At 35.1% G+C, this 15,640-nt stretch overlaps 1 protein-coding gene across 4 annotated transcripts in view; it reads right to left on the bottom strand.

Annotated features, from left to right (window-relative positions):
- Window positions 1–15,640, bottom strand: part of LOC145674334 (uncharacterized) — a 40,191-nt gene that overhangs the window by 10,042 nt on the left and 14,509 nt on the right. The gene's annotated exons all lie outside the window — the stretch shown is intronic.

Below are 15,640 nucleotides of genomic sequence, written 5' to 3'. Positions count from 1 at the left end.
CGAAAGAAGAAATGTCATTAACGTTTGACTTCCGCGATCTCCCTCAGCCGAAAATATTAATAATAAAAAAAAAACTGCTTCATACGCGATTACACCTATCTGTGAACCAAATTTGGAGGTATTGTGTGTCTTAGTCCTGTGCAAAAACATATACATACATACTATTTTATTATTATTTTAGTAGCAAAGTGTACTGAATAACAAAACAAGACAGACATACATACACACAAATATATATAGGTAGGTTTAGACTTAGCGTCCCTTTCAGCTCTGAGGCTACCTGAAACGTTAACGTGGGAATTGAGTCATTTTAGCTCTCCCGGGTATCGAACCCAGGTCTCTCTTCCGCGCCTGTACGCTAACCATGTAGCCACGAAGGAGTTCCGTATTATTCAGAGAACTGCAAAGAACATTGCGAACGAAGACCAGACTTTAGTGGATGTGTTATTCTGAATTATATATGTCCAGTGTATACAATACTGTGTTTATTGATGCTCACAGACTGTTAATAATTTTCAACATCATTTGACTCTGTTTCAGCGATTTGAGACCAGTAGTCCAATGTGTCAATTCTGCAACTGATATCTTGCTACAGGCCAACCGATCTCTTCCAGTGATATCTATATATTTTGCCCCAGAATAATTTGATTTATTAGTCAGATGGAGGTGCTGAGGTGGGTATAAAGTCTTTTCAGTGCAAGATTGTCAGTTAAAAATATTCAAGTGCTAATTGAAACGTTAATTGTTATCTACTAACGATTTCTTTCTTTATTTTTTTTTAATTTCCCCATAAATTAACCAAAACATAAAGGGAAAATAAAACAGAAAATAACAGATAGAAGACAGCGATCCGGAAAGCTGACCCTAGCTAAGTGGGGAAAAAAGTGTTAGAAGGAGTTAACGAAAAGAAAAAGAAAATAATAATAATAATGCATTTCTGTTCAAACGTACACCATAATATTAACGTAATGAAATATTAATTTTGACAGGAACACAGCAAAATATTCAAAAACTTTGTATAAAATACGTTAATGTACATTAAAATAAGTTGCACATTACATATATTACGTGAGAAATATGACCCAAGCATGATGAATAGTAGGGTCATTCTAGGTTTTGTCAGTGTGTGTGTAGCGGGGAAGGGACGGGGTGCAAGGATGTCCACGGATTTTCACGTTTTTGGCTCAAAAGATCCATAATGTATTTCAGGCAAAAAAAAAAAAAAAAAATCTTGTAAGCCTTATTTCTGGAGAACTACATATAGTGTTGCCAAACCCAAACTATCAGTTAACTCAGTATAATGTGCTTATTCCGTCGAAAATACTTAAACTTGATTTAGGGACAGTTCAAAAATTTTGTGGCCACTGATCCAAAAACTAATTATTGGCCAAATTCGCAATCTTTTGATCCATTTTTTTTTAGATCATTCCTAAAATTCTCGCTTATTAGTACATAATTTGTTAATTAGTACTTAAAAAGCATGCTTCTCAAACTCAGGAGGGTGCAACTGCCCCTAGTGCCCTCCTCAAATGACGCTCTTTACGATAAAATAGGAAACATGTATTACTACGAAAGTTTAGTCATATCTGGACCTGAAAATACAAAAGGAAACCAAACGCATAGAAACGGACGCTCGGAGAATAGTAAAGAAAAAGAGTGTTACAGAATACAGAAACGAAAAAGAATCAGGACAGTAACTGTTAAACTGTGGTTTAAAATGAAACGGATGATTGACCAACGGAAATTGAAAAAGAAAAAAAAATAATAGAAAAGAACAAAACCGATGAATTAGAAATTTTGAAAGAAAGTTGAAACTCAGTTCGTGTAACTTGTTCTTATTAATTCATTATTTCTAATATCGTTTATTCAATATTTGTTGTGTGTTATGATTTGACTGCCCGGTTATTTAACTCCCTTGCACTAGACAACCACACTTTTATTTACAGACGGGGCAAAGTGTAGTGGTTCTGTTTAGTCTCCACTACAGTATAAGACTTTCTTTCTTTCTATGCACCGTTGTTGTTTGTCTTTCGCAACGGTAAAAGTTCATTAGTTATTGTTAGTATTGCATTTAGGTCATTATTTACGTTAATTTGCTGTACAAGTTAACATCGGGTTCTAAATTATTTGCGCCACCAGTGTTCTGGCGCTAATGGTTGGGAAATTAAAGCTTTTATTTATTTATTTTATTTTATTTTACTTTTTTTTTGTGTGTGTGTGTGTGTTTATTGGTATATACAAGGTGAACTTGAAAGATATGAATCACCTCCCAAAGTATGTGCACAACTTTCTGTTCCGTTCCAATTGTCACGATTTGCTTTTCGATTCCAAGTTGGCATCCTTCTCACTCTTACACGACGCAGAATTCCACAATATACAAGAGGACTTTTTGTCTTCTTTCGATGTCACGAATAACCTCCTAGAGTTTGTGCACATCTTTCATGTTCAGCCCTGATATTTTCTGCTATTCTACACTATTGATTGAAAAAGTTTCGACATCGTGTAATTTGATATTACGTAGGTAATTACTTTTCAAATAATTGTTTGAATTCAATTCTGATTGTTTTAGCATCTCACCATATTCATAACCTATGCTATATAAACAATTGTGTGTTGTACTGGTCTTAACAGTCCAGAATTGGTGAGGAGTTTATAACTCGGTTATCTTCTTTGCTGTTTATAAATAACATGCTTAAAAATAATAAAATACCTTGCTCAGTTCACCACAAAGAATCCAAGAGATGCCTGTATATATTCAATGGTATACTAGTTTAATGTGTTGAAATGAAAAATGAAATGAAATCTTTAAGTTTTACGTCCCACGGTTATGCCGGTTAGGCTAAAGAAGACGGTGATGATGAGAGTTGAGTGAAATGGTAGAATAAAAAAGTGGGAGGAAACGGGAGAACCCCGAGAAAGCTCACGAGCACGGTGTTTGTCCACCACAAAGTCCACACGGCGCGACCTGGAATCAAACCTGGGACCCCAAGCACCGGAGGTGAACATTCTACCACTGAGCCATCACGCCCCCCTTAGTTTAATGTGTTATTATGTTTTCCATTCCGAATGATTTGTCTCCTATAACTAAATGATCATCCTTTTGTTATTATACGACGAAGCTACTACACTTACGAGAGCAATGTAATTATATTTATGATTACACGATAATTTAAAGATTAATCAGATATGTAATGAAATACGGCGACGTGCATTAAATAAATGTTAATTATGTGCAGGGTTTGCCCAGTCCGAAAAAAATCACCGGGTTTTTTCAGGTTGGACCCACCTAAAGCAAAAAAGAGTCTTAAAACCCATCTGGGCTTTTGAGCTATTTGTTAGTATTTTATTGATACAACTAAGGTGATCACATTGAAAGTGATTTTTATCAGATTCTGGACTTCCCTTGGGCGAATTAGATACTTTCACGTTAAGGTATACAACAACATTCAACATAAGACCTTTTATTAAGTTCTGAATGCACTTAATGGATTTAAAAAAAAAAAAAAGAAAAAGAAAAAAAGAAAAAGCTTAGCTTGAGATAATTGCAATTTTATATTTTAGAAAATACTTTCTGTGAATAGTGTTCTCGCCGACGCTGAGGGACGTTATCCCTCATACGTTTGATAGGTTAAAGGTCATAGGTGCCGGTACTACCAGTAAACATGTAGTGCATTAGTAAAACTATTAGTATTATTTTTTATTACCTTTGACGGTAACACAAGTATTAAAATTTGGTTTTCCAACAACAACAGTTTAGTAAAGTTATTTGTTGCTACTCTTCAAATAAGTAGCATCAACAGCAGCAGGTGCGTGAAAATTAAAAAGCTTAATGCTCAGAGTTCCGAAAACCACGTAACGCTGATTATTTCAAGTACTGTATTCAAACTTTCGTACTAGTTGAAGTTTCGATGTACGGTAAAGAAAGTTTGCATTAAAAAAAAAAAAAAAAAAAGTTGCGAAAGAAGTGCTCGGAAAATTACCGCAATTGAACGCACAAAGTATCGAAAATGATACTACAACAATAAAACTATTTACTTTATGCCGTAAGATATTTAATTTCATTTAAGATATTTTGAAACAGTTTATAAAATATGAACTATATATTTGTTAATTGTTTTAAATTAATTTTCTGGAAAGAACCGTCTTGCAACAAATGCTCGGATAATTCTCACAACTGAGCACACAAGGTATCGTAAGTGAACTTCAAAAAATAAAATAAAATAAAATAAAATAAATAGATAAATAAAATAATTTTAAAAAAATGCTGGAAAATATTTTATTTCATTTAAGACATTTTGAAATATTTATTTTATAAAACATGAGTAATATGTTTGTTTTAAATCAATATATTTGGTGTTCATATTTGGCGAATGTCACTCAGACTATTGGAATGATTCGATCTACATTTGTTCGTTCGTCTGCCTGTACCCACGCATACTACAGGGTACCACTTTCAGTCTTTTAAGTTTAAATTTTCAGGGTATACGCACGAGACACACTAAATTTCTTGTACAGATTTTGGCGGCATAGCAACGTAAAATTTCAAAATGCCGGCTTTTTCTTTTTAATAGCGGATATCCACGCTACAAAGCGCAATTTTCGGTCATTTACGTCGAAATTTTCAGAGTAGAAACACAGGAAACTCTAAATTAGAGTAAGGCCACGCTAAAAAGAGTTCTGTCAACTCTCACGTGCGATCAAGCGCGTTTGCCACATTTATCTTCTGTAACAATTTAAATATAACAAGGGGCCCATTTTGTGGAAATGAATCGTATATGTATTACAACAAAAATATTATTTAACATTATGCCTGACGAAAGTATTAGACAAAAGAAACAAACAAATTAGTATTGCGTTAAGATAGTTTACAAAATCGTAAAGAAAACAACCGTTACTTCTAAACACATAGGGCCCTATGCAGAGTCGTTTTGACATATGATTAGCATCATACTAAATGCCTGACTACTGCATGGAAACATATGTTAGTCGAACTCTTTAGTATGAGATCGGGCTTCTTCGTAGCTAAGCGGTTAGCGTACGCCTTTCGCATGGGAGACCCCGGTTCTATTCCCGGCGGGAGCTCATGTGGTTCGGATTCCACGTTAATCAGTAGGTCCACGTCTCATATAGCCTCGCTGTTGAAAGAGACGTTAAACTCAAAATCAGTTCAACTCTTTAGTATGACACTAAACACGCGTCAGAACGACTCTGCTAAGACCTTTTTTTTTTTTTTTTTTTTGTTTTGTTTTGTTTTGTTTTGTTTAATGAAAACTACTTACGTTAGAGAATGGCTTTCAATTGTAGATAATTTAATTCCATTTACTGTAGAAATCTTACGCTTTTTTCCTAGGGTGGATACAATTTCCGTCGGTTCAGCGAGGTCTTTCAGGCATTTCTCTTTTGTGATTCTTTTCACAGTTGTAGGGTTAATGTATGAAGCTGAATCTACTCTTTCAATCACTTTATTCAATGGCAATAAAGGACCGTCGTTACGTTCTTTCTCCAAATATTCCCTAAGATTAAACACAAATTCCTGTTCTCCTTTAGCCTAACCGGCATAAACGTGGGACGTAAAACTCAAACAAATTCCCGTGCCTGACTTGTCAAGGGCACCCCCTTTCCGCACTTCTTACGCACTTCAGGCATTATGTTCATAAACACAAACATACACACATACACATTCTAAATTTCCACTGATGAATGAAAATAATAACGAGTACACCACAATATTCACACCAATGCACTGAGATGATAGCACAAAAAATCAAAACAACCTGACAACACAAAAACTTTCACAGTAATGAGTAGGTATAAATGCGACAACACTGTTCGGTTACCATGGAAACAACCTAGTGTTTCCAAATGTATTTTTGTGGGTCTAAACCTATCCTCCCCTTCACATATTGGTGAAAAAATGTCTTCTACGAAAAGACAAACATAGCTGGATCACGTTCGTTACTTTCCAACCACTCAATTTCTAAATCAGTCCTTATGAAAAGCTCATTATAACAATCTCTGTAATATATAGAGTATGTAGGTACATTTTTTTCCTTATGTCAACAAACTTCCTAAAAAGATCATTAGAAATTATACTCATTTCAGCCTGACATTCCAAATAATGGTTCATTGCCCTCGAACTTTAGAAGAGCCGTACAGACTCACTACCCTCTTCGCTTTCAATTCCACGAAAACCTCCATGTAACCCCACTTCTATTTACGTAGCAAATTTGTCAAAAGGACAGAGTTGTGTCAATAAGTAGAAAAATAAAAAAAGTATTCATTATTGTGGCAATAACTTTAGGCCTAGTGGAACTACGTTGTGCTGGAATGTTGAGGAGTAAAGTGAAGTACGATTATTTTTTTTAAATATCTAGTTTGTAAATATTTCAACTTATAATCTGATTCAAGCAGTGATAAAGTAATTCGATTCCTTTATCGTTCTGTCATTTGGTCGCTTTGATTCTTCTTGCTATGACGGTTCGCAACACTGTCGTCAACTTACACGATGTTAGATCTGTTAGAGCTCAGGTTAAGATGGCCCTAGTCTAGCTGTATGTATTTTGGTGGCAATCCAACGTAAAATTTCAAAATGGCGGCTATTTTCTTTTCTCAAAACAGCAGTGAATAGAAAATTGTTCAAAGTTATGTCAATGATAATCTTGAAACATAAATCACATTTCAACACTTTTACCCCAAAGACATTGAAATATTTCGAAAAAAACTAATTAAACCCGAAAAAACCCATATGGGCCCAGGTGGGTTGGGCTTAAAAAAAAACGTGGTTTTTCAAACAATGATTATGTGCAATGATCAATGATTCACATCTAAAACAGAAGCGCTAATTTAGATGTTAATATGGATAAATACTGATATACGTGCAGATATTGTACCCTAGTACAATCGTACTGACATAAATGTGTTAACTCTAACCCATCTGATGAGTCGACAACTGTCTGTGCGCTATACACAGCACGGATAATAAAATTTATCACACTCTAAAGCTGCACTTGATTTCATTGTCACCTTACTTAACAAACTGCATACCTATTTCAGATGTATTTCTCACAATTCCTATGTCCTGCTGCCTTCCATGTGGGGCTGTCCTGTGTTCAAACGTACCGGCAGCCGGAAGTTCGACGCAACTGTTGACCAAGAGCATCTATATGCATTTTTTTTATCGGTTCTTCACACAATGTCCATTTGACGATATAGGTGGAAAGTCAGTGAGGTTCAAACACAGGATAAGATCTTCACCATCTTATCTTTCCTTCATTAATATCGCTAGCAGATGCTGAATAAAGTAGATTTTACATACTAATAATTAAATAATCTGCCTTTGGGCGTATTGTTTTCACAAGCTTGCTTCAACATGACATGATAAACAACACTCATTGTGGGAGTACCTGCGCCGTACCAGAACGGCGGAGGAAAGAGCACAACAAAAGGCTAAAACAAAGAATTAGGATAGAGAAATGTCAGAAGAACCATCGAACAGAGTGCTCTGCTTAGCTCACAGGATGATCTATCCTGTCGGGGGACATCCAAAAAGTTTATGTAATTTGATACGTCAAAGGATAATGCAAAAACAACTTTTGTGAGAAAAAGTTTATCATGTGGGATTTTTTTACGGAATGGCCACCATTATTGTGAATTCTTGGACGCAGATAAAGGTCATAGTTACATGGTGGTCATTTCGTAAACAGTGCCCCACTCATTTTTTTTTTATTCTATTAAAGGTTTTTTTTTTTATTATTAATCTTTCAATAACGTACAAAATTACATAATGTAAGTTTTAAATTAATTTAAATTTTTTCGATTCGTCCCGGATCTCCATATAGGGAGCTCTGTGTGTAAACCAGAGCGCTCCATTTTACGCACCTTCCGGCATTTTCCTATTTCACTATCTATTTCATTATTTTATCTCTAACCGCTTCTATTTTATAAGCTCTGGACGTTTTACCTTAAACCCCCAGTAATTATATATAATTCGCTTCTTTGCTTTTTTTTTATTTAAATAGAAAAGTCACTTCTGCTCTTGTAGTATGAATATTGGTTATTCCTTTACAATTAAGAAGGGCGTCAAATACTTTTCTTTGTGCAATAACACTATGCTCATGCTGATTTTTAAGCAAAGAGTAATTTATTAATAGGGAATCTTAATTTGACTACAACATTTCCGTTAGAAAATAGGAGGAACAATTTAACCATGTTTCAAAATTAATTGCATTTTGAATCGTTCAGGAAAACTGAATGAGTACAATTCATCTAACATTTTAGCTGCTGAAGTATCATCAATAAAAGCTACAAATTTGTCACCAAAAAAAGCAAAGGTTCTGTCTCCATCACACAGCACAGCACAATGATTTTTAGCCTTTTCAGCAACTGTTTGTTATTCTATTTGCATGCTACAGAACTTCCAGCAAGCATTTGACCCTCGTCCTTCCAAGTTCTGAATTATACTTTATGATTCGTGAATCTAATGAAGTTATTGCTCTTACAATTTTGTACTTCAAACTGCTTCTTTCCATCCACTTTTTAGACACCCTTATCAATATTGTCTGACAATCTTCATGAGAGCGCTACATTCTGCATCTGATGTCCGAACACTTTTCAGAAGTTCTGTAATCTGAGAACCAAGGTCAACCTTCTTTATCTCAACTAGATTTTCTATATCAAGATCAACTGACAGCTGATTTCATACAATGTACCATAATACTTTTAAATAAATTCTGCAAGTGTGAAAACAAGTACGGACCAAGAGGTAATGAATCCTGGAACTTCTGTACGAATGGTTCACGTTCTAACGATATTGTGTCGCAAAATAAATGCCAATTTGCATTTCATTTATTTGTCCTTTGTATGTTCAGGAACAGTTTCCTAGGGTTCACACTGCACTCGCTTTGCCTTATCAATGCAACTTTTCACGTTATCAAAAATTGTTAAGGCTCTTTCCAGACAAGAAACATCTTTAAGCCATCTTGTTGTGCAATGTTTTAAAGTAAACATGATCGCTCCTGTTATGGAAATGAATTCTGCATGACGTGCTGGATTATCATTAAATATGTAGTAACTATCTCTCACGAAGGAAGGAATATCCCAGTAAGCTGCTTGTTATTCTATTCTCATTGCTTCACTGACAACATGAAGTCTACGAAATCCGATGTTTATACGATGTTTACCACTTGTTGAGACCTCCTCAATTCCTCGTTCAACTTCTTATAAAAACTTAGGTTACATAATATTGGGTCCATCCATCTGCACTGGCAAGATATTGTGTCTGGAAAGTGGTGAAATGGCAGAATTAAACGCATTCAATACCCAAGTGGCTTTTACGTGTTGCAGAAATACACTACTGAAGAAGTGAGCGCGTACTCTGTGTTTATATCGAGGTATTTACTTTGAACAATCTTCCAAACATCTAACGAATACTACTCTTTTTTACATTGCATTTCACTTTTTCTTGCTCTTCTATTTTTCAAATAGACAGATGTCAGATAATAAATATGACTTAATACTTATCTCCATTATAATAATGTTAATGAAAGCTGAGTAATTATTTCGTGAAAAGACTATTCACTAGTTGGCGTCTGTTTTCATTGTAATTTGTATGTACCAAATATTTGTTGCTGAATGCCAACAATTACAGCATGTCAAAAAGGAAAATTGTTACGAAGAAAGAATGAAAGAAAGAAAAGATTACCGTTGAAGAAAGCGAACCTTATATAATTTTCACAAACTGCAGCACCTACGAGGATTGGAAAACATATATATATATATATATATATATATATATATATATATATATATATTTCAGACAGTCATTTATCGCTATTGTAGAATCAAACTCTCAAATTAAAATTGAAATTTTATAGTCACTAAATTTTGCGGCATTAAATGCCCCCTCTATGACATATTAAATTTTATCTGAATCATATTTTTCAACGGCACACGTTCCTCAAGATATTTCGAGCTCATTCGTGGCTACGCGGTTAACGTTCGCTCCTTTGGCGTGGGAGACCTAAGTTCGATTCCCGGCTGGAACTCATGTGTTTCGGATTCCATGTTAATCAGTAGTTCCATGTCTGGTATAGCCTCGCTGCTGAAAGCGACGTTAAAGTCACAATCAGCTCAAATGCTATATATATATATATATATATATATATATATATATATTCTAAGGGAAGAAGAGAATATGAGAAAGTGGAATTTAAACCACTAATGTTATTGTTATTTTCAACTGGAACTAACATCATCACAATCCTTTCCTAACGAGACGATCAGAGGATAACAGCATCATCGCGTACAGAAAATTTACGGTCAGTGAGGGTAATTATGAGACGACACCGCTCAGTGATCTTCAACCACTGTACGTAAGTAAAAATTAAGAGCACAGGTATTTAGTAACATCTTTCACAATACTCTGTCTTCATTTTTAAGTTTCAATTCACGAAAGTTTGTATATACCAGAGTTGGCAAAAAACATGTTTTTTATTGAAAAAAACAAAAAAACAGGTTTTCTTGGTTTAAACCCGTTTTTTTTTGGGGGGGGGGGGGTTAAACCAGGTTATTTTGGTTTAAATAATTTACTCTATGTATTTATATTAAATATAAACAGAAATTAGTTTGTTTCGCCTTGGTGTTATTATGCAACAACAAGGTTATGCTAGAAGGGGTCACATAAGGTTAAAGCGGAATCCAAATCGCTTCTCGGCTTATATCCAAGAGAAATTGTCCATTCCGACACGAAACCGGGACTAATTGGTCACAAATGCGAAAGCTGACTCACTCACGAAGGATTCCTGATAAAAATACGTTGTACTGATCTTTACATAGGCCTAGTTGTTAATATAATTGTCAAGAGTCATTTCAGAAGGACAAAAAGATAAACAGTTACACAAGTAAAAACATTATACAGAATTATATATAAATCGGGAAACTCCCGCCTTAGCCATTGGAAGAATCCTGTTATTACTTTAAATGTATTTGTATGTAAAATTTTAAGGTCAACGTATCCTAATCACTACGCTAAAACTGAGCTATTAAATTACAAATTTGGTATGTAGATATCATTCAATAAAATTAAAACCAGGTAAAATCCAAGTTGATGTTGGAAGCTACGTAGGCAGTTGATAAATTTTGCCAATTTCTATCAATATATTTAAGCAACCTTGGCTTCTTTATAAAACAACAGACATTCACTGAAGTAGAAATATATAATTTGGTTTAATTTCGTATGTTTAGGCTTAACATCCTTATGAAATACCAAGGTTATCACGGAAAAGACTTTTGCTTAGAGGGACACCTCGAACCGCTACTTGGTTTACACTTGAAAGATGGGTTGTGGTTCGACCGAGAATTGAACACGGGACCCCTTGATTAAAAAGTGAAAAGTAGATAAACGTAATGCGGATGGTTTGATATGTGGAAAAATCACCATGAAGTTAACATGATTTAAAGCATTTTTCGTTTTTTTTTTTGGGGGGGGGGGGGTTAAACCAGTTGTTTTTTTTAAACAGCTGGTTTAAACCAGCCAACCCTGGTATATACCAATCTTTTTAACAAACTAATTAGAAAAAAGTTTTGAAATTTGAAATCCTATCATTAACTTTTATATCTACTGCGTGTAATATCACTGTTGTAAAACCAATGGGCATTGGTGGAAGCCTGGTAGGTCCGCAGTTATAGTTTAAGTTGACTTTGCCCCTTGGGCTTTCGTTTCAGATGGAAGGTAATTATGATACGCATGCTAGATTAATATATTTGTGAAATAACTGGAATCTGTCTCTGTATCCTAGTATGTTAAGTTTCAAAAAAGCAGTATTCTGTAGTTTAGGCAGTTCTATAATCTTGTTTCTTAGTGTCTTTCAAAATTGAAGACCTACATTATTTTGTTGAAAATAACCTAGGCTGCATATCAATACACTAAAACAAAGAAATAGAAGCACCCCAAGTTGTTTTTTAGTGAACAGCCTAGAACTTGGTCTAAATTTGTTTCATAAGACTGTTTAGTAATCTGAAACTATCTAATATAGGCTATTAGCCTATAGGTATATTATAGTCAACTCACAAAAATGTTAGAATAACATCAGTAGCTATTTCCACTTTCTTTCTTAGTTATTTTCTTGTAACTCAGCCAAATATTTGTATATCTTTATGTAATAAACAGTCTCTCATAATTACCATTTTGGAGGGAAATTATGACACAGCACAAATTTGACATTTACTCATCAACTTATGAGATGACAGGAAATTGTTTGGCAGCAAACTGTTACTATGTTGGCACCATAAACTGCTGTCTAGATTAACTGCTTTCAAAACTGACATAAGCTGAGTAACGTGGAAAAGTTGTAAAATCTGTCTCATAATTACCCTCACTGACCCTAGCAGTTGAATTTAAAAATAAAACACTGAAAAAACAATAACTGTCCTTCCCAAATCATAAACTCCACAGCATCTATTAACATTTGACTATAATGTTCCTGAAAGTGAAGTTTATCTATTATATAACTAATTCTTCAAAAGTATCTTTGTCAATCCTAATGTCAATCCTAATGCTTCTGCAAGTATCACCCTGCAAACTGGTGAAAATATTCGAGTAGAGAAAGATTTTTAAGACTGATAATTGTTGAGATATTTACTTATTCATAATTTACAAAGTTAACATTCACCCGGTGGATGCGATAGAAGATCTGCTTTGGTGATCTTCAATCAAACGCTCAGCCACCAAAAGCCGCTCTCCATTTAGGAGATCATACTGATTCGTTGAACCATCTGTGCTTTCATTTGGATCCATAATCGAATCTGCAACTGAAAACACATTTAAAAAATGCTAATATCAAAATAAGGTTAATTTGAACGAACTCTTATAGATTATAAGATACACAATTCTAATGCAATAACTACTTATTACCCGCATATCAGATTGTATCTTTATAAACAATATATATATACGAGAGCTCCATTAAGATTATACACTTAGCGTACGCAACTTCGGCGCGGGAGTCCAAAGTTAGACTCCCGGTTAGAGCTAAGTGTTTCTGATTCCACGTTAAGCTATTCGTCCACGTCTCATACAGCTTAAGTGCTGAAAGCGGTATTAAACTATTAAAAAAAAAAAAAAAAAGGCAAAATAACATACAGTAAAAATCATTTCTGCAATATAAAAACATGTAACAAGTATTTATTTGCGTTTGCCACTTGAATTCTGTGAATTGTATGTTGTAATTTTAACACGTCAATTCTCTAAAAAAAGCTATGGCACATTCCTTGTTTTTCTCTCTCTTCCACCTATACCAATAGACGTCGATAAACTCGTCAGTCAAAAAACTAAGCCGTTTTAAACCTACTAGCTCTCAGTTCTGTATTCACAGACATGTTCATCCTGGTACTGGTTTTTAAAAACCAAAAAGTGGGTTGAGTTTAATTTGAGTTTAACGTTTCGTTCAGCAGTGAGGCTATATGAGACGTGGGCCTACTGATTAACGTGGAGTCCGAACCACATGAGCTCCCGCCGGGAATCGAACCCGGATCTCCAACGCCAAAGGCGCGTACGTTGACCGCTTAGCCACGGATGAGCTCAACCAAAAAGTGGGAATGAGCTATTAATTAGTTTCTTTTTTCTTCACATTTCTGCAACATAAATGCGATCGTCATTTGTTATAAACTCATTGCATGTTTCCCAGGTGGAAAAGTTTCGAACACGTGAGGAAAACAATTCGGTCAAACCAAATTTAAATGATCATCTTGAATTTGAAATTGTCCTCTTTATTTGCGGTAACTCTATTCACTGCCGTGCGAACATGATATATACACCTATGACTTCGTAAGCCACAAGTCTTCCCTTGTACGAAGAACATTCAAAACTCGTCAAATAGCGCTTCAGTGACGCTGTTCAATTTGAATTTAAAGCCTGCTCAGACTTTACTGTTCCTCGCGTCAATATGAATAATTATGTACATCATATCATCTGAATTGTACCGCACACAACCTCTTCGTCACCCGACTTCGGGCAAAAATACAGTATACGTAAATTTTCTAAGGTTGAAGGACTAATTTTGTGACAAAAATGCCTTAAATTGATTCGAGTTTTTGCGTGGTGCTAAGTTCAAATTTAGGACCACTCCATTGTGTATCCGCCTTTGTTCACCGCTCTAAAATAAATACATATAAATATTCCCGACCTAGCCTTGTGCTACGCATAGTCCAGGTCTCTAATACATACATTTTAGACCATTCTTCTCGAAACTTGATTATTGCCTTGTGCTTTACGGTTTTTTAAATGTAAAATTGCACTTGTCATTTCAAATATAAATATAATCCATACATTAATTTGCTATTTAATTATCTGAAAGTAAGTTTTTTTTATTTTTCTTTATTTATTTATTTGAGACATTCAGAATTTCATGATGGTATTAGTATTTCTTAGATCTTATAGGCAGATAGCATCTTTCAATCATATGTGAAAATATCTAATCTGCCTAACAAATATCCAAACTTTCCTTTAAATTAGATCCCCCCCTCCAAAAAAAAAAAAAATAAAATAATAATAAGTGATACGTGTTGGTAATAAAAAGCCCGAAAACTCAGGTAGGTTTGAAGTATCTTTTAGGTGGGTCCGAACTTTTTTTTTTTTTTTTTCATTCTACTATCATGTATCATTCTACTATCTAACTGCCATCACTTTTGCATAGTCGTCGAATGAAATCCTACCATTCATGCCCGTAGATCCTGTATAGACCAAACAACAAAGAACACAGCAGTAGGTTGCAACAGTAAGACATATGAAGTGACAATTGAGCAGCATCTGGTCATTGTTAGCAGTTATAAGGTGATTGTTTATAGTACGGCAGACACGGTAAAATGTGAATGTTGAAGTGGACAAACCGCGGTGATGCAAAGTAGAAGATACCAATGAGTTTAAAGGTGCGTGTTGCAGTTAATTGCCGCAAGTATATCTAAACTAGCCAATGTGCTAAGGTGGGTCCAGACTTGCAACAAACGCCCATAACAAAACATCGCACACAACATCGTAACAAATCATGTTATGATATGGCGTTCGGCTGTGTTTCGAGTGGAATCGGTCTTTCCCTGCCACATTAAAGGAATGTTACGTGTTACAGAATGTCTTACTAAAGACACTTTCAGCACATACACGCACAACATCAACAAGCAAACACAGTCGTTTCGGTGTTCCAGTTAGGAGTGGTCTCGAAAAGAAGCGCTTGCTCTGATCGACTGTTACCAACAGAGAAGTGTTTTGTGGAATAGCACAGAGCCTGATTATTATAATCGATTAAAGAGAGAACAGTAAACTAGATCCGTTCTAAACATGGGCGTCTCTGGCGGGGGGGACGCGTCCCCCCAATATTTTGAAGTGACACAATCTAAAATTCCACTGAGATACTAGCAGTTAGATCATTTCCTTTGATGTCCCCCCCCCCAAATTTTACATGCCAGAGACGCCAATGGTTCTAAATGAGTTGATTCGCAAAACATTATCTTCACCCACCACCACCATGTTTTCGGCTAAAAAGTGATGAATAAAACTGTAACTAGCATCAGCCAATTCTACAGGAGACAACATTTCTACTGAGCTCAGAAAAAATACTCGGCAAGTTAAAAGCATGCCATGTTACATATC

Source organism: Thermobia domestica, chromosome 17 (assembly GCF_964235325.1).
Source record: "Thermobia domestica chromosome 17, izTheDome1.hap1.1, whole genome shotgun sequence".
Classification (NCBI taxonomy): Eukaryota; Metazoa; Arthropoda; class Insecta; order Zygentoma; family Lepismatidae; genus Thermobia; species Thermobia domestica.
This window is presented reverse-complemented; position numbering and strand designations above follow the sequence as displayed.